Source organism: Podarcis melisellensis, assembly GCF_964234715.1.
Source record: "Podarcis melisellensis genome assembly, chromosome: 11".
Classification (NCBI taxonomy): Eukaryota; Metazoa; Chordata; class Lepidosauria; order Squamata; family Lacertidae; genus Podarcis; species Podarcis melisellensis.
This window is the reverse complement of record NC_138543.1, coordinates 59650583-59670312: the sequence shown is the minus strand read 5'-3', so window position 1 is coordinate 59670312 and position 19730 is coordinate 59650583. Positions and strand designations below refer to the sequence as shown.

Below are 19730 nucleotides of genomic sequence, written 5' to 3'. Positions count from 1 at the left end.
AGGAACGGATCCCCTTCTGTTCCTCCTCCCGCTTCGCTGAAGGGGTGCTGCACGGAGACAGTGGCCAGCACTGTGGCCAGACAGTGGCCAGCTTGATGCCTGTGGGAAGCCCACAAGCAGTACATGAGCATCATAGCATCTCTAAAAACTAGGTGCGTCTTATAGAGTGAAAAATATGGTGGTTAGAATACCCCAGATGCCCATCTCCTTTCCACCTTTTTTATTTATTTATTTATTTTTAAATTGTCGCATGCAGTTAAATGCACATAATCTGCAAGTTACCTGTATGTAATACTTAGAAAACACAAGTATCAAATGTTCCCACTCTTCTAGCGAATCTACTTTCAGCATCTGCAGGTCTTTTGTTAGTGGCAACAGCCCTCCTATATCGAGAGGGGAGAGATAACATAGGTTGTGAGAGAAACAAGACTTAGGGATTCTGTGTGATTGTCTGTCCGTCTTTATGTCTCACTTTTCTGATGGAGACATGCAGTCATCTTATAGCATTAGTGTGCAATTGCGCATTCCCGAGTCTCGGTGCCAGCCGGTCGTGAAGTTTGGCAGCAAGACATCGGAAAGTTTGCTTCCTGTATTCATTCATCAGTTCTGCAAAGGTTACCAGATGAATGCGCCCTAAATAATTTAATCTAATGTAAAGCCAGAGGAGGCTAAGACGACAAGTCCATTTGTCTCCTTTATGCATTTGAATATGGAAGTGATGTTTGCTTCAGTCTCTGAAAAGGGTGCATGTGATTATTGGGGCTGGAGAATGATGCTGTGCAGCTGGACTGTGTCACTGAAATGCCAAAGACTTTTCTTTCTTTTTTTGCTATTTGAAAAACAAAACATAGAAATAATCAAGAAAAGAAGTTATCTCTACCTTCTGGTTGACATGAACTCCTGGGGTAAAAACTTGAATGTTAATTCTCAGCTAAGCAAGGCTCCACTTAAAAGGAGGAATTTTTTTTGTTTGTGCTGTTCTTTGTTTTGCTTTTTTTTTTAAAAAGGGTTAAAAGTATTCAAAATATTAAACTTGCTCAAGCGAGACATTAGAGTTTCGAAAGAAAATAAATGATACAATCAACACCCGAAAAACATATTTTTTTTATAATTAACTGCTCATTTTGACTTAATTATCTACAATTACCAAATCTAATTGCAATTTATTTTCTATTATCTGTGTGAAGAATAGCAGGCAAGGGGACGTGCCTGCTGGGCGATGTGCACAAGGGCAAGAGGAAAGGTCCCAAGAACATGCAGGCCTCTCAGTGGGGACCCCAGAGGCAGGCAGGTGCGGAGGGTGGTGGGGCTCAGCATTTGGAAGGCTAAGTGGCCTTTGTGTGGAGAGAGGCATCTCGTTGCCTCTCAGAGAGCATCTTTTTAAAGCTATATTATTATTATAAATTATTATTATTATTTATACCCTGCCCATCTGGCTGGGTTTCCCCAGCCATTCTGGGCGGCTTCCAACAAAATATTAAAATACAATAGTCCACCAAACATTAAAAGCGTCCCTAAACAGGGCTGCCTTCAGATGTCTTCTAAAAGTCTGGTAGTTGTTGTTCTCTTTGACATCTGGTGGGAGGGTGTTCCACAGGGCGGACGCCACTACCGAGAAGGCCCTCTGCCTGGTTCCCTGTAACTTGGCTTCTCGCAGTGAGGGAACCTCCAGAAGGCCCTCGGAGCTGGACCTCAGTGTCCAGGCAGAACGATGGGGGTGGAGACGCTCCTTCAGGTATACTGGGCCAAGGGCTTTAAAGGTCAGCACTAACATTTTGAATTGTGCTAGGAAACGTACAGGGAGCCAATGTAGGTCTTTCAAGACCGGTGTTATGTGGTCTCAGTGGCCGCTCCCAGTCACCAGTCTAGCTGCCGCATTCTTGATTAGTTGTAGTTTCTGGGTCACCTTCAAAGGTGGCCCCACGTAGAGCGCATTGCAGTCCAAGCGGGAGATAACCAGAGCATGCACCACTCTGGTGAGACAGTCCGCAAGCAGGTAGGGTCTCAGCCTGCGTACCAGATGGAGCTGCCAGACAGCTGCCCTGGGCACAGACTTGACCTGTGCCTCCATGGACAGCTGTGAGTCCAAAATGACTCCCAGGCTGTGCACCTGGTCCTTCAGGGGCACAGTTACCCCATTCTGGACCAGGGAGTCCTCCACACCTGCCTGCCTCCTGTCCCCCCAAAACAGTACTTCCGTCTTGTCAGGATTCAACCTCAAGCTACCAAGAGGGAGACTTCTGCGGGCAAGTCTGATTTCAGTTTCACGTCAAGCCGTTTGTTTGCAAAAGCTGAGACCTGCCCCACACATTTGATCTTCTTCATTTACTTTGTCATGGGATCACTTTGTTCTTTCTCCAGTTAACCAATCAGCTTTAATCAATGTTGTCCATTCCATCTATGTCTGAGTATCTCACAGTTACAGATAGGTAGCCGTGTTGGTCTGCCATAGTCAAAACAAAACAAAATTCCTAGTTGGTCTTTAAGGTGCTACTGGAAGGAATTTTGTTTTGTTTTGAGTATCTCACAGTGAGATTGGGGGCAGATAATGATTTGGAAGGCTGCTTCTTTCCTTGATGCAGCCAGGTTAGCCAGCCTTGGAACACAGCCTCTCCTAACCTGCCGCCTTCCAGACATTTTGGACTACAAAACCCATCTGCCACAGCCAGCATGGCCATTTGGGGGGCCACAAAGTTGAGGAAAGCTTCTTTATAGCATAAGTGGGGAACCCCACATCCAGGAGCCAAATGTGGCCCTTAAGCTTCTTCCCAGGCCACCCCTTCTCCCATACTTTTCACCCTCCTTAAGTATTTTTACCTGACTGGCACGTGTCCTTGAACCTCCTTGAATATCTCTTATTTATTGGGATGGAGAACAGTAAGGTAGGGTGGGTGGTGCATATATAGACACTAGCCTACTGTGCAAAGGTAAAATCTACACTCATGGCCCGCCCACTTTTGAAGATGCTCCTCCCACCACTGGCATGTGGTTCCTGGAAGGTTGCCTAGTTGGAAGTGCAGGCCTTGGGCTGAAAAATGTCTTCCACCCCAGCTTTTGAGGAATAGTTCTTCCGTATTTCTCAGAGTTTGAAGAAATGCCTCATTCAGAGGCATCGATCCATTTAGCTCAGTTCTGTGCTGTCTTGACTGGCGGCAGCTTAGAGTCTCGGGGCAGAGATTTTTCTCCTCCCCTGTTTCCAAAGGGGGGCATGAAAAGCATCTCTTTTGCCACTAAACTACTGTCTCTCCGCACCTGCTTTTGTGCACACTCCTGACACCTGGGAGAGGTGATTCCCCCCCCCCAGGCAATCTACTCTTTATCTTGATTTTTGAAGGTCAGCTGTTTACCTGAGTACCATGCAGGCAGAGGCTGTGCTAATAATGAAATGGTGCATAATTACGTCTCGCACTTCAGAGATCTCAGCCTTGTGATATTCCCATTCTTCCTCGGACCCAAAGACCTTGGCTGCACACCTCATGCTTGGTCATGTCAATAGGGGTAGAAGCCATGGGGCGGGGGAGAAGGGCTTATTCTGTACAAGCCATGTTCACCCCTATTGAATTTCCTTGGGCAGTCAATGAGATTTTACATGCTTCAGTTTTTTCTGCACATCTGATTGCCATGTTTGACTCTAGGAAAGCTTCCTTCCCCAGGGCGGGTCACCTAGTACCTGTGAGGTATAAAACACACTGTATAATTTGGAGTGTCTTGGATTTAAATCTTTACGCAAGTGTGGAGATTACTGGGTCACTGTGAAACTGATCGCGCACAGCTTGGCTTAGTGTGCATCATGAACCCCCTTCTCTGTGCAGCATTCTCCTCCAGCTACTGGTATCCCACACTTTTTCTCCTCCCTAGATCCGGAGATTTCCTATACAATCATTGTAGCTATCCTTATTTGGATGTTCAAAGCATAGTGTTCATCACTGCAGGTTTTGGGGGTTGATATCTGCTGAAAGAGATACTCAGCACTGCAACGTGGGTATCAGTACTCACTCTTACTTCTGCAGGCGCTGCTTTTGGAAGGGAGAGAGTGAAAGGGGTTGGCTGGTCCTAAACCTCCCATCTAACTTGGAGACACTCAGAGATGGCGCTATTTCTACTTATCCTGGGGAGTGTAGAATGGTCTCTGGACCGGGAGCAGGGGAAGAAATCTCGTAACGAGAATTTGTGCCGGCCCCATTTTGCAGCCTCTTTTTAACATGCTACTTTTGATAGCTTGCCGCTTTAGAAACTTTGGAGACTGAGATGCTTTCCTTCTGCACCTCTTTAAAGACCGCCACATCTTCAAAAACAAATGAAAAATGCTCCACCATTTATTTTGTGAATGAGACAAATTGTGTTGTGCTTCCCTTAAGTTTTAGACTGCACCTATGCCCCTGCTGTCCCCAGCACAGGTGTGCACATCTCACAACTAAACAAAGCATAAGGAAAATGTGTCTTTTCCTCTCCTATGACCATGCGAGGCTGTCCCTCAAAGCACATTGCACAGGAATAGGATATTATGCCAATTGTGCTCAGTGGGACCTACTGCCACACTGAGAACAGTGTTTTGTCAACCAGGAACTCCTTTCTATAGCCTAGTTTTTCTCCTAGAACTGTGCTATGTTGAGGGACCCTTCCCATGCATAATTGTTCTTCTTAGAGGAGTTCCTTCCCCCCCCCCCCGATTATTTGCACCACCTAAATGTTCTCATTTTGGGTATATTGAGGCTCCATCTCACTCCGGAGTGTGATTTCCCCTCTGATATTTTTAGTTAGCTGGAAATGTCAATTGCAGAATTTCATAGCACTTTCCCTCTCTTTGAATGTGCGTTGTTATGGTGATTATTCTGGGAAGGGATGTCGGATCTTTCAGATTTTGTTTATGGTATAGCTGTTCTGAATGTCTGGTAAGAGAAGAGGGTGTGGTGATGCAGAGGGAATTATTTCTGCTGCTTGTTAAAAACACATTATCGGGAGTTCTTTTATAGCTGAACTTTAGAGGGTGTGTATTTTATACTCACTTTACTCTACCTTTTGTTTCCTAATTTAATCAAGGCTGTCAAATGCAAATGGTTGCCTACCTGCAGCTCCTCTTGCCTTCCCCAGAGGTGGAAATATACCCCCCAACCTTCCCGAGCAGCAGCCCCCCCCTTCTCCCCTGGGCTGGAGATCCTCCCCCCAATATTCCATATGCAGTTCCACCTTGTGGCTCTGCTATTTTACTCTCGGGGCCACCTGTCAATTCTTTTCAATCATGACACACATCAAATCCTGCTATTTCGGCTCTGGGTCTCTTGAGAAGTAGCTGCCAGTTGTGCCAGCATTCAGCTGAGGCCGCCAAACTCTACTCTTGTGTGTTGTCTCTGGAGGTGAATTTAATAACACCTTGAACCACCTCGTTGGCTTCATGAATTTACTTGAGTGCAACTTGCTTGCGCTCCCCCTTCCCTGACTTCCTTCTCAGCGGTTTTAAACTGGCATTTTGACAGCCTCAAATGAACCCCTTTTGCAAATTGTTTGCAGGCGTTTTCCTCTCTCCCCTTCTTTAGTTAAGCAGAAATTTTAGCTAACCCGCTTGTCACTATCTCTTCTAACAGCCCGGCATACTTGCCGGTGCCAGATTGGTTTATGTTGATGCTTGTAGCTTTTGGAGAGGAGAAAAACAGAGTGGGAGCCACTTATTTGGTCAATGAAATGTCCCTTAACAGATCTGCACAAAAGTGCAAATGCTGACTTATCGGTAGATACAAATCTGACTTGTCAATAAGTGCTGTATCTCTGCAACAGATGGATGCCATTGCCCATTGTTGCATAACAGATGTCTATATAGTGGATTTATCCCATTACAGCCACAAATAGGCTCAGCAACTGGCGGCCTTTAGCAAAGGGAGGCATTTGCTCTTCAAAGCCTTATGTGGAACTGCTTTCTTCCAATCTAGCATTATTTGCAATCTGGGATGGACTCTTTTCAAATTCTCAAGTGGGCCCACTTCAGTTCCTTGGGAGTCAGAGTCAGACCTTTAGTTACCAACATATTACATAGCGCAATGAGCATATTACATAGGTAATATGACTGCATCTTCTGGCAGGTTTGCCCAATTTGGGCAAGGTTTTTAAGGCTGCAGCAATCAACGTTGACGGTAACCAGATTGCTCATCCATGTAGCAAGGTCTGACCTGTTTGCAAGGTGAAGATCGAAGAAGACCCTAATAGCAAGACCTCTGCCTTTGCTTCTTGAGCATTGGTGCTGAAGCTTGGATCAGCCACTGTCTTCTTGGCCTGATCAGATAGGGCTGGAGAGATCCCACCAGGCAGTTCACCCATTGCCTCAGTTCACCCATCCTCTGGCACCATTTCCAGCTAAAGGGCCACTTTCCTTTTTGTGCAACTTCACGAGGACAACATGCCAGTGATGGGCGAGGCCAGAGACAAAGGGGAGCAGAGCATTTAAACATTTTACCTTGGTATACTTGGCTTGCTTCTACCAGCACTCACACTGCCATCTCTGTCCTGCACCAGCTCAAGCGAGAAGCTTCATCAGAGTTCAAGGATGCTTTGCAGCCAAGCAAAAGCACTTGAGGGATGGTGAGGTCTTGGGAAGGTTCCTAAAATCACAGACTTGGAAGGGACCCCAGGGGTCATCAAGTCCAACCCCTTTCAATGCAGGTATCTCAGCTAAAGCAGCCATGACAGATGGCCATCCAACCTCTGCTTGAAAACTTCCAAGGAAGGAAAGTCCACAACCTCCCGAGGGTGACCATTCTGCTGTCTAATAACTCTTACTGTCAGAAAATTCTTCCTGGTGTTTAGTCGGAATCTCCTTTGTTGCAACTTGAAGCCATTGCTTTGTGTCCTCCCCTCCAGAGCAGGAGAAAACAAGCTTGCTCCCTCTTCCATGTGACAGCCCTTCAGATATTTGAAGATGGCTCTCATATCTCCTCTTAGTCTCCTCTTTTCCAGGTTAAACATACCCAGCTCCTTCAACTGTTCCTCATCAGGCTTGGTTTCCAGACCCTTGATCATCTTGGTCTCTCTCCTCTGTGCACCTTCCAGCTTGTCAACGTCCTTTTTAAATTGCGGTGCCCAGAACTGGACACAGTATACCAGGTGTGGTCTGACCAAAGCAAAATAGCCTAAGGAATCATCCAAGTGAGAGAGATTTGGAGGGTCATCTTAGGCCCCTAGACCTGATGTTCTCTATCTATCCTTGCTTTAGCAGGTCCCTGAAATCTTAGAGGATGGCAAGCTTGCCCCCATGGGCACCTGAACGTTATGATTGCCTGAACCAACTGGAGCATGTTGCTGCTTGTGTTTAGATTTTGGGCAGGAAGAACCCGCGTCTTGAATGGAACCGATTGCTCTTAGTTCTCACCTACAACTTGCCGTGCTCATTTAATTCTTGTTTCCCTGCTCGGGAGCAAGGCTGCTTTCAGCAAAACAGAGGTGTCTTTAAAATATTCAGCGGAATGAACAAAGCCTCCCTCTCCCACTGTTTCTGTCCTTCACTAGACCATCAGCTCCGTGTTTTCCTCTTTTTGCCACCTTGATCACAACTGTGCTCCAGGACATGAAGTGCTGTGTGCAAGGCAATGCCCAGCCACTTGCAGATACAGAGACTTCAAAGGCTCCTCTCGAAGACTTTGGGTGCACCCACAGCTACTTAGGCTGGAGTGGTTGTTTAATTTTATTTTTCAGTGTGCCCCACCTACCATTTTTGACCCAGGTTACTCCTGCAGGGATCTTTCCTGGAGTGCCTTGGTGCTTTGAATTGAGCTCAGCAGCTTTCCATTGGTGCCAAGCCTTTTCCAAACTGTCCATTAAGCTTACAAGAGTGCTAATTTTTTTCCCAGAGCCACACAGAGAAAATGTTAGATTCAGCTTGGCTGATTTGTTCTTCACACTGCTCCCATGGTGAAGAGGATTGATTTTTGTGTTTCTTTTGATGTTTGGCTTGCTTTCCTTTGGAATGCAATGCTTTGGGCCTTAATCCTTTAACCTTGAATCTGAGCACCACGGCTTCACGAGGGATAAGGCTTTTTTCCTCTCTCTCTCTTTTTTGATGGAGGAATGGACTACCCGTTTGTTATATCGGATCAGCTGGGAGTGGTGATGTAAAACAAGATGGATCTTCAAACAGTTTATTTTTCTGCTATTAAAGGCCTTGTAAATGGGGGTGAGGTTTAGGGAGAAGTGGCTGAGAGACGGAATTGTGTATCAGGAGGTCCCTGGTTCAAATCTCACCTCTGCCATAAACTCACCAAGTTGTGGGGTGGTTGTTGTTGTTTTGTTAGGCTAGTCACACTCAGCCTCTGCCTAATTTCTGGGGATGACAATAATACTGACTCACCTTACAACACAGACAGGGCATTTGTGACCATCCAAATGCCCTGGAGCCCATCTCCAGTTCCAGCAAAGTGTGACCAGTGCTCAGAGATGATGGGAATTGCACCTGGGAGGCTGCAGGTCCCCCATCAATGACATCATGTAGGGTGATTGCAAAGATTTCACCAAGATATTTTTTTGGGGGGGGGGACATCAACACTCTATAGAAATGCATACAGTCATACCTTGTATTCGAACAGCCTAGATCTTGAATGTTTTGGCTCCTGAACGTTCGAAACCTGGAAGCAACTGTTCTGGTTTTTGAACGTTCTTTTCGAAGCTGAACGTCTGGTGGTGCTTTCGCGGCTTCCAGTTGGCTGCAGGAGCTTCCTGCAGCCAATCAGAAGCTGTGCTTTTGTTTTCGAACACTTTGGAAGTCAAACGGACTTCCGGAATGGATTCCGTTCGACTTCCAAGGTATGACTGTAGTAGTAACAAAGGAAAAGTGGAACGCCAGTTGCTGTTTCCATCACTGACACATTTCTGTCAACCCTCTTCTTCATTTATATATATATATATTATTTTTGCCTGTTTGTTTGTTTATATACCACCCTTTGTCAAAAGACTACCGGGTGGTTTCCAACATAGAACACAAATGCCAACAGATAACATGAAAACCAAAGCAGTTATAGTAACACAAGTTTAATAAGATAACACATAATAGAATGTAGATTCTCATAAAATATTGATTCCGTCTACAACAATAGCCTAAAAGTAAAGGAGAAGAAAATCATTGGCCAGGTATCAAAAATACCAAAGCACAAAAACCAGTCCATAGATATATCCTTCAAGCTGGCTTGAAGCTTATTAAAAAGAGCCATAAAATGTTATAAATAAAATACAGTGTGATAGTTGAAATATAATATAGTAATTGCTGATAACAAGCCAACAAGCAGCATATGGCACCAGTAAAATATCCAAAAATAGATCCAGAGTTGTCAAAACTTAATTCTGAGGATTGTCAAAGGCTTAGCAGAAAGGGGGGCTTTTTACAGATAGCCAGGAGGTTTCAGCAGAGAGCCTGGCTCGATCTCCCTTGAAGGGTTCCGCAACATGGGTGCCTTCCTAGAGCCTAGTAAGGAAGGCAGAGGGCTCAAAAATCTCTCTCCATGGCAGGTTGGCTTTCCCATGGACCATGGAACAATACACCCTGAGTGTCCTTCTAAGGTGGGGAAGGGCTGCCATCAATTTTGGATCCCCTGACTCTAGATCCCCACAGATCCCCTGAACCTTATCTATCGCCAGCTCTAGACATAGTGGAAAAACTCACACCTTCTGCCCTGGGCAGCAGCACAAACCAGCAAGACTTGGGATGCAGCTGTGGGTCTGCTTCTCTGCTCCAACCCAACCCCACTTTGGGTCATTTTATTGGGGAACAGACTCAGGCTGGGATGAACTTTGCAACTTGCTCAGCCTGCACAGATTCACAGATTGCTTAGCTGGAGATTCACAACCTCGCCTTGCCTCGACCTCTGCTTCTTCTGACCTGGCCGTTCTCCAGTGGGCAGATGAGGGGCAGCTACCTGATGGGCGGGCATTGCATTTGGCCCAAAGGTTGGCAGTTGCAGACCTCTCTTGCCTAGGGCAAAGCTGTTGGGCCCTTGCCCACGCGCTCAGGCTGTAGCTGCTGCAGAGATGGTCTGCCATCAGCACTAATAGCAAAGCTTGTTTGATCCCGTGCTCCCGATGTGCACAGCCTGTCATCTTCCCTGGCCAGCTGCGGACGCTGGTTTTTGGATAAGGGTCCCCAAAGCTCAGCAAGTTATGGAAATGGGTCCATGGCAGCTGATGGACAAACGTGGAGGGGAGGGGAGCACCCCGCTAATGCTTCTCAGAGGGCAGCGTTTGTGGCAGCAGCTGCTCTTCCTCCCTGCCCAGCATCAAGAACGGCTCTGTGGGCAGCAGGAAGAGTCTGGAGTGCTGGATTTTTATAGGATCATTAATTATACGTTATAAGGCAGCTAAGCATGGCATTCGTAGTGTGATGAATTTCATTATGAATGGCCTTTTCATATTCTTCATCTCATTATATTCAGTCCTTGTGACCTAGAGTTTAGCTAAAGTTATTGTTCGGGTTAACTTTCATTTAGCAGGCGTCCTAATTTTAGAAGCCATATGATCTTTAGATTTTATGGAGAGACAGTGTGCTTATGGGTGTGTGTTTTGCAAGATCTCCTCTTGGCAGGTGTGTGTGTGTGTTTGTAACAATTCCAGCCCGTTCAGAGAAGGGATTTAGGCTGGTCTTGATTTGCTCAAAGGTCTTCACTGCCTTATCCCCTGGGTAGCCTCATCCACCTGAACAGATTCAGCTATCATCTCTATGCCAATGACTTTTAAATCCATCGCTCCGCTTTGTCTCTCGTACAACAGTCTCTCTGAAACATAATCTTGGTTGTCTAGCCAACAGCTCAACCTTAATCTTGCTAAAAAGGAGCTCCTTCTTTTTCTTCCTTAAAGGGGAAACTTTGGTGTTGGCACAGTTACATTCCCTCTTTGTTATATGGGCTTCTGGGTTGAGGGGGAAGCGCTGCTGCTGCTCCCTCTCCTCCACTTTCTAGCCAACTTTCTTCAAACTTTCCTGGTGAGATTCTCTGAAATAACTGCACCCATGCCCTGCTCATCTCCTTGCTTGGCTCTGATCAGCTTCTCCTCCCTCCTAGTTGTCTTTCAGCAGCCAGTCACACTCCTCTTCCATATTCAGTGCGTAGTGTCAGACTGGGGTTCAGATAGAAGTCTGTGAACGTGGCTCCATCTAGCGAAGGAACCTCAAGTGGCTTTAGCAACCAGGGAGTTTGGCAGATGCTGCACCCACCTATGGAGAGTCCCCTTCCAAACCTCCCTAAATACCTTTGACTGGCTCCATGCCTTCGCCCTGGTTGCCGTATTTGGCTTCTTGGACTTGGAGCAGTCGAAAGCAACTGTGTTCCTGGAGGGACATCAGCCTATCAGGCAGCTGGTGGTGGCACTGAAAGGCCTTTGGCTCTCTTCATTGTCCAGTAGCTATCAGAATAGCCAGCTGCTACAGTCACCCAGTGGCTTCTCAGTACGTGGAGCCTCATATACGGACTCCTGTGTGAAGCAAGGCTTTTGAAAGTCCTTTGGCAATTAAGATGGGAGACTTCCATTTCTATTTTGTATTGCTCATTGCTGCTGGTCTCGTTGAGACTGTGCTTCGAAGCCTTGCATGAAACTGCAAATGTCAGGAGTACTTTGAATGTTCTGCAGTATAAATTGCTTGCATCTTCTGGAGCCCAGAAACTGAGTTGGTTCCACACGGATAAGGGTCTGTCTGCACTTATTTTATTTATTTATATTTATTTATTGAATTTACATACCACCCCATACCCAGAGGTCTCAGGGCGGTTTACAGAACCATTTACTGTGGGTATAGTTGCTATTTTTTAAGTTTATTTTTTGGCATGTAGCCACATGACAGGGTCATTCAGCTAGGGTTCCAGAATAATGAACCCAAAGAACCACCTTTTCTTATACCACAAAAAATCCAGCTCTTGTAAAAGATCCAGAATGGGTCCTCAATATTTTCAATATTTGTGTGACGTATGCTCTGCCAGGGGGCAGAGGGGAAGGCGTGTGAGCACAAATCCAAGGCTCAAAGCAGCTAGTCCTCATCGTGCTCAACTGTGGTTCAGCATTGTGTCCAAACGAGGCCACTTTCAGGAAGCATAGCCCTTTGGACGGCCCATGAAACTGTTAAATCTGGACCTTTAAAATGCCTGCTCAAAAGTGCTCCTTGTTCTTATGAGCTGCGTTCCCCCCACCCCACCCCAAAATAACGCAGCAGCATCCTAGGGAACGAGAGCGGGGCCGCTGAAACAGCTTCAGAAGTTGGGATTTAGGTCAGAAACTTTGTTTGGAAGAGGATGTTCTGTCAATCCTTTCAGTGTTTTCGCTCACCAAGAGCCAGGCAGGTTTTTCCAGATACGTGGGCGCTGCATTTGAAGGATTGTTTTTATACCTGTGACTTGGCATTTACATGGCTTTCTTTTGTGAAGGCTGACAGCCCTGCTCGCTGGAGCGACAGCTGCCCTACTCCGCTCCGTACGAAAGGCCACGTGCAGATTCCTGGCATATTGTCCCGCTTAAAGCTTGCCAGGCCTGACTTCAACATGAATCTCTGCAGAGCTCTAAGCCGGGGGAGGTCCCCCGCCCCAGCCCACCACTCGCCCGCTCTCTTTACCGACTGAGATTTATTTTCCATGGGTGGGGAAGGAGGGGAGAGGATAATTTCTAATCATTTTGCTGTTTATTAGAGCAGCCAATTAAGGCCGGAATTTGCAAAGGGGAGGATCAAAAGACGCCATTATTTATTTATTTACTGCAGCAAAATTAGGAACGAGGCTTTGGAGAGGATACGCTGGTGTCAGTTTAAAGACCCGTTTAATTCCTTATTTCTTCAAGGGGTGTGCTGGCGAAGGCTTTTGACTACGTGCGTGGGTTGCGAAAGAGGCAGAGGGGCCAGTTCTGCTCTGCAAGCCACACGTAAGCTTAGCGTGCCGGTTTCTCAGCCAGATGCCGCCGATAAGGAAACACACAGGGCCACATGAGCCGAGGCCTCGCAGAGTTGGAAGCAAACACGTGTCTGAGCTGTGCCGCTTCAGAGCTTGACTGAGTGTCCACCTGTTGGAATGTTACTTCCTTATTTTTTTAAAAAAAGTCATTGCACATAGAAAGCTAGCATATCAGGGAGAGAACTTCAGGGCCAGTCATCTTCCTGTCATCCAGTTTCCTATGTGTGAGGGTTGTCTCCCCCATTGAGGAGCGTTCAGTCGTGTTGCACCCCAATACGCAATCTGGGTTATCCTCCCTCAGTGAAAACTAAGCCAGGGCGAACAACAGATTTACAAAAGGAAATATGGATGAGGAGGGAAGTAGCCCCATCTACTTGCTGTTTGTGAACTGTTTCCCGAGGTGCACTTAGCTTCTCTAGGGGATCATTTCTCAACACACAACCTGCATGCTGCAAGAGACATTGTGCATCTCTGCCTGTGCCATTTCTGCCATTGCTGATGTCGCAGGACAGGGCTTGGTCCTGGGAGAAAGAGGTTCCCGCATCTAGTAGTTTTCTTAATGTGGTCACTCACCTTGTTTGTTCTGGGGAGGAGTCCCCTCCTGAGTGCAGTCTCCCAACCTAGTACTACAAGAATCTCTTCCCTTCCAGTTCCAGCTGTGCTGCGAGTTGTTCTCCTGTGCGCAGATTTTATACAGGTGCCTCTGTTTAGGTTCTGCCTTGGTGCTTTGTTGGTACCTTCTTTGCAGGACTCAACTGAATCCCTGTTCAAGTATCCCCCTTTCCATTCACAGTTCTATTTTGGTAGAGCAGAAGACTTTTAATCGTGGGTTTGAGTCATGGGTTCGATTCCCATGTTGGGAGAAAGATTCCTGCATTGCAGGGGGTGGACAAGATGAACCTCGTGGTCCCTCCCAACATTGCAATTCTAGGATTCTGTGACTTGCACAAGCCCCGTTCCTTCTGGTGTTGTTACCCATTCCCCCTCCAAGAAGCTTGCAGGCAGAGTTCTGAAGTAGAAAACCTAAATTTGTGGAGACTTCTCACATGATTTTGAATCCTGATTATGCTTTCGTCAAAAGTGTCCTCTTTCAGTTATTTAGCTCCACCAATAGTGTCCTTCGTAGCTAACCAATTTAGCTGCTTTATAGCAGTGGATCATCTACCTCAGGTCGGCAACGTGCGGCCCATGGGCCAGAAGTGACCCACGGAGGCCGTTTAACTGGCCCATGATTTATAGATTTATAGAACTGTAGAGTTGGAAGGGACCACAAGGGCCATCTAGATCAACCCCCTGCAACATGAGTCTCAAACCCAAGACCCTGAGATTAAGAGTCTCATGCTCTACCGACTGAGCTATTCCTCAGCAGCCGTCCCAGAACCGAACCACCCGCTCGGCGAGTCCTGGCGCACTGCGCTAAACCAGCGCAGCATGGGGACTCTCTTCCGCAGCTCCGGAAACCGCTTCTGCACATGTCCATGGCGCTGGAAATCACTTCTGCGCATGCCCAGACACCGAAACTCACTTCTGCACAGGAGCGATTTTCGGCGTCTGGGCATGAGCAGGAGAGATTTCCGGCACCACAGACATGCACAGACGTGTTGTGCTGCGCTGGTCCGCCCCACGGAGGATCTCCGCAGGAGTGATCTGGCCCCTGATCTACCTCCTGGGAACGTAATCATAGACCAGGTCTCAAAACCATGACAAATGTGGCAGACAGTTCCATGAGTAACTTTACTCCTAGCAATTTTTAAAAAATGATACAAAGCAGCCACATGAGGCCGAAATAGGGACTAGAGGGCCAACCGTGGGAGGGTCTGCCTAACCCTTTTCCTTCACCACCATCTTGGGGGCTTTTCCCCTCCAGGAAAAAGGGTAGCTTTGACGACGACTGGGTGGTTCTGAGTGGGCAAATAGAAGCGAAAAGGTTGTAGTCAACTGCTTCTGCAATCCCTCTTGTTTTCAGTTTCCATGAAGCAGAATGACTCTGAACGTGTAGTGCATTGGCTCCTCTTTGGGAAAAGAGTTTAATGGTGGTGGTTCTGCTTCCCCTCCCCAGAGTGAAAAGATTTGGGACTGGGTGGAGAATGCTCTCTACCTGTAGGCTACAGACTCTGCAAAGGCCTGCATGCGTTCATGGAAACTGATGGCTGTCCTCTGCAAAGGTCTCTGTGGGGCCTCTCGTGTCTGAGGACCAGCTGAAACCCCCCTCACGCTGCTCAAACCATGGTCTCCCCTTGGGGTAAAGGCTTGAGGTCTGCGGAAAGTCGGCACTCATATTTAGGCGTGCAGACTCATCCCTGGAATTCTTCCACCACATTTCGGCTCCTTTTCAGCTTAGCAGAGAGAGATGTTCAGGAAGGGCAGAGTGGCAAGCAATTCTTCAGTTTATGGGGACTTAATCTGTCATCCCCGGATGAATCACCGGACATCTATTTCAGCATAGTTGCTTATACTTTCAAAAAGAGGACGGGGGGGGGGGGGAACCTGAGCCTCTGCAGCCATCACACCTGACAGCATTTGATGACCGGAAACATCACGGTGCAGCCAATTAAGACCGGGAGGTGAGCCCAAGCAAGGCAATCTGTCAGTTTGTCGGTGGTTAAGCTCCCAAGCCTGCGGTCTCAGCTGGGGTGCAGAAGGCTAAAACTGCACCGGCCATCTGTTGAATAATCAATATTGGAGGGCCTCTGTTGCTGCCCTTGCGCTTGTCGGCTTCCAAACGCTTTGCTGGCTTAATGTTCTCTGGATACCTCTGATCAGCCCTGCAAAATGTATGACTAGATCAGGGTTCAGTGAAAGGTGAGTCTCCAAATTCAGAATTCATGGCCGGGAAGCAGCCAGCCGAGCGCTGAATGCTGAGCAGGAGCCCGGCAGGAGCTTTTGGGTGTTGGTGGTAAGTGTTGCTCTGTGGCCAGGGGGAAGAGAAGCATCCTTCTCACTGCTTGGTTAGCTTAGCACATCGCTAGTCCCGTAAAATTCCTTCTGTGGGCCAGGGCTGCCATTATGCCGAATTGATTCATCAGGCTATGCTGTTCTCAAACAAGTTAAATTTCATCATACTTGACTTGACTTAATTTAAAAATGAATTTAGCTACCTCTGAGCAGACATTGGTTTTAGTGTTTTGAAGAAGTGACATTTTCCCCCCTCCGCTAAAGCAGACTAATGAAGCCGTATTAGTGCCCTAACTTGCGCAGTATATAAAGATTAGTAAATAAGACCCCATTAAAAATACTTATAATGTAAGCAACATGGGTCCCAGTAGCCTTCCTAATGTCCATTAATGCTTATTCTGAGGATCAGAGCTCATTTTACTGAGCCATTTAGTCAAACCGTGCGATTATTTAGAAAGTTAATTCATGCATACTAAAATCGAGCTTAAGTAATGCAGAGGGTAGGAGGTAAAACTCTATGGAGATGATAGTCCTTTTTGTTATTTAATGATCAGCCATAATTAACTTGCAAATTTGAAATAATTAGAACAAATTAAAGGTATTTAACTTTGCCTCCCTAAAGAAAAATTCAAATTGCACCAAATGCGGCTTTAAATTATTCAAGTCTCAGAGGTCTGTGCTGGGTTTTCTCTCTCTCTTCCCCCCCCCCTTCCCCCCACAATGCCTTTTTCTATGACGAGAATACCAATCTGCTTTTTGTCAGAAAGCATCCTATCAAGCGATTGTTCTTTGTGTCTAATAAATGACAGCTATTCTTCTTGGTAAAAGTATTTTAGTCTCTGAAGACTACATCAGCATTTCCGTGGCATTTTAATTCAATAAAACAAAAGGTTAACGTTTCTCCCCCACTTCTCGCCCCCCCTCTCCCCGCCCCACTACTTCTTAAAGAAAGCAAATCCCAGCAAGTGTTCGGTGGGTCCTGAATGGCATTTTGAAATATCCCACTCCAGCTCAAAAGTGGGGGGGGGGATCCCTGGCATTGGGGAGCTAAAGTAAGTCAAGTTCCAGGTGGCCCATCTTCCTTCGACAGTGTTTAGGTGAATCTTGTGGTGGTGGAGAATCGTTTCATATTTGAGTCTCTCTTCCTGCGTTTTCCCCATAGGGTTGCCCTATGTCTTTAACTCGTTGGCATGTTGTTCAGCGGCTTCATTACAACTAGAAATGTTAAATGCCTTCCTGGCAGTGATCACGAGTGGAACCGCTGTAGGGAAGGCCATGAATCTATGTGCCTACTACGAAAGGAAACCTCTTTGAACATTGGAAACCCCCTTACGTTGTCAAGACGGTTGGTTCATACAACTCAGAGTTTAGACAATATTCTGACTGGGAAAAAGCTCCCCGAGATCTTCAACCAGCGCAACTCTTTGGAATAGAGAGCAGGGAACATACTGGGTCAGACATACCTTAGAGCGTGTTCTCAGCCAGCTACAATAAACTGATACTGTGGTTTCAAAATCTATAGGAAGTTCCCAGGCCTATGAAGATGTAGACCTGAGTAGGGATAGTGTAAGAGGAACAGGGGGCCATTCTAATCTTTTGGCAATCAGGTAATGACTGCAAGCAAAACGACACAGTAATGTTAGTTGTGTGATTGTAATAAGTGTTGGCAAAGCATGAGACTCTTAATGCCAGGGTTGTGGGTTTGAGCCACAACTTTTGTTGGACAAAATACTCCTGCCTTGCAGAAGGTTGGGCTTGATGGCCCCCGTGGCCCCTTCCAGATCTACATTTCTAGGATTCTATTATTTCTATGTCCATCGTTTTTGTTAGGTAAATAGCAGCTGGGGTGGGGCACTCAACAGATTCTGGGTCACGTGGCGGGGAAAGGGGAAATTTAGCACTACTTTCGCAGCCCCAAGGCTATTCAGACTCCCACTAGCCACCGTTATGTAGCCTTGAATGTGCGTGTTTGCATTTGGACGCTTGTCTTCACACTGAGTTTGGTCCTGTGTCACCAAACTGGCCTGCCCATGAGGCAAGGAGAGGCGACTGCCTTAGGCGGCAGGATCTACAGGTAGATCTGGCCTCCAAGGAACGAATCGCCTGCTACTGCTGCAGCCGTACCAGTGGCAGCTATAGGGCACATCCTTGGCAGACCCGTCCACATGTTGCCTCTACAGCAGCCTCTCATTTAATAGGAGGCACTGCTGTTCTTCTCCCATCCCCTCTCCCCCATTATGGATCTTGTTTCTACTCTGCTTATCCCTGAAATAGAACTTCTCTCCCCTCTTCTTTCCTGGTGGTGGGAGCGCATTTTTTGATTCAGCCTCAGGAGCTGAAATGCCTTGGGCCAGCCCTGATTGCGCATGTGAGCAAGAGTGATGCTAGCAGCTTTCGGTGGGCTAGCATGACTTGGTTTAAAACTATGTTTTTTTACTTTCGCTGTAAGCCGCCTTGAGCACATAGAGCAATAGGATGTATACAACTGAGATACATTCCTTCAGGCTCCTGGCACCTGACAAAATTACGCAGGGGAAAAAAAATGCCCCCCTCCATATCCTTGCAAGCTAAGCTGATAGTGGGCGGCAACAGAAGGAGGGAGGGATGCTGTTATGCATGCTTAGCCTTTGGTTGGTTTCATTCGGGACTGATAGTTTGGAGGATGAGCCAAAGCTCACATGGAAAAAGTGAGCTTTGAAGAGGAGCTTGAAAGAAAGGAGAGAGGTGGGAAAATAAAACTGACCAAAGGATTCCTCAAAGTGATAGACACCCTTCACTGCTAACTGGGTGGGGTGGGAACGTGGCCTGACTCTGTTCCAGTCGACGCATAACCTAGATTGGGAAAGGCTGGTGGCTGTGTTGAAAGAGCTTTCATCAGCCTACTGTTTCAGCAAAAGACTTCTTCTCGTTCTGAGGCATTACAGCGTTGGCGCCCTTGAAATCCTTACTCAATATTAATCCTTCTCTTTCTTAACTCCTGGTCTTTTCAGGCTTTCACTTGCATTAAGAGCTGAAGGGTCAGACCCCAAGGCCTTGTTAGCAGAGCTTGCTATGCTGTACATTTTTTTTATTTCTTTTCCATCCTGTCCTTTAAAATTAGCAATTTAATTTTTTCCCTCTCTCTGGCACTTGCAGTGCTACTCAACCCTGAAAGTAATATTCCATCCTAGAGGTAACCTTGGCTTGTCAAGAGAAGCCATTTGAGTGTTCCAGCAAAGTAACTTCCTCCCACTAATTTTGCAAGTCAAAGGTCGCCCTCTTCAGAAAACAGGGCTATCAATTCTAATTAAATCTTTACCCTGGAAACCCAGAAGGCGCCCAAATAACGACTGGCTTCTTAAATATCTTTTAAACGATGCTAATTGTGCTGAAACTCCTGGGTGAAAGAGAGCTCCTCCAATCTTTTCATTGCGCTGGAAACGCTTTTTACGTTTTCCCAGGAGACAACTGGGATACCTATTCAGCCCCATATCTTAGAGTAATCTCAAGGAGGGGGGGCATACTCATTATTCCTGTGCATCACACCTGAAGTTAGGGCAGGTGTTGGTCTACATGGTATGTTCTAGCAGTATGATCTTGAAGTCTTGTCTCTCCTTCTAATAGTGAACTTAGCCACTGACTGTTGATGGGTTTGTCACCAAAACAAGGCCACTGAGAAAGAAGAGGGGAGCTATCAGCATGCTCACAGGAACCCAAAGGCTTGCAGGAGTACAAAATAACCCCCCCCCCCAAAAAAAAATAATAATAACAAAAATAAACAAATAACAGGAGCTAAGTACTTTGAACAGGCCTGTAAGTAGCCATTCACCTGGTTGCCTCTGGAAGGTAAAAATAGCATCCAGGTATTCAAGGGTGTGTACAAGTAAATTTTCTGGTCTTGCGGCACTTCTTTTGTCTGGAAGATAAGGGAGCTGTTTTGGTGGGTCAAATATATTTTAA

The 19730-nt window shown here is 46.6% G+C and overlaps 1 protein-coding gene across 7 annotated transcripts in view; it reads left to right on the top strand.

Moving 5' to 3' along the window:
* KIAA1328 overlaps positions 1 to 19730 on the top strand; it is a 197215-nt gene that overhangs the window by 139781 nt on the left and 37704 nt on the right. The gene's annotated exons all lie outside the window — the stretch shown is intronic.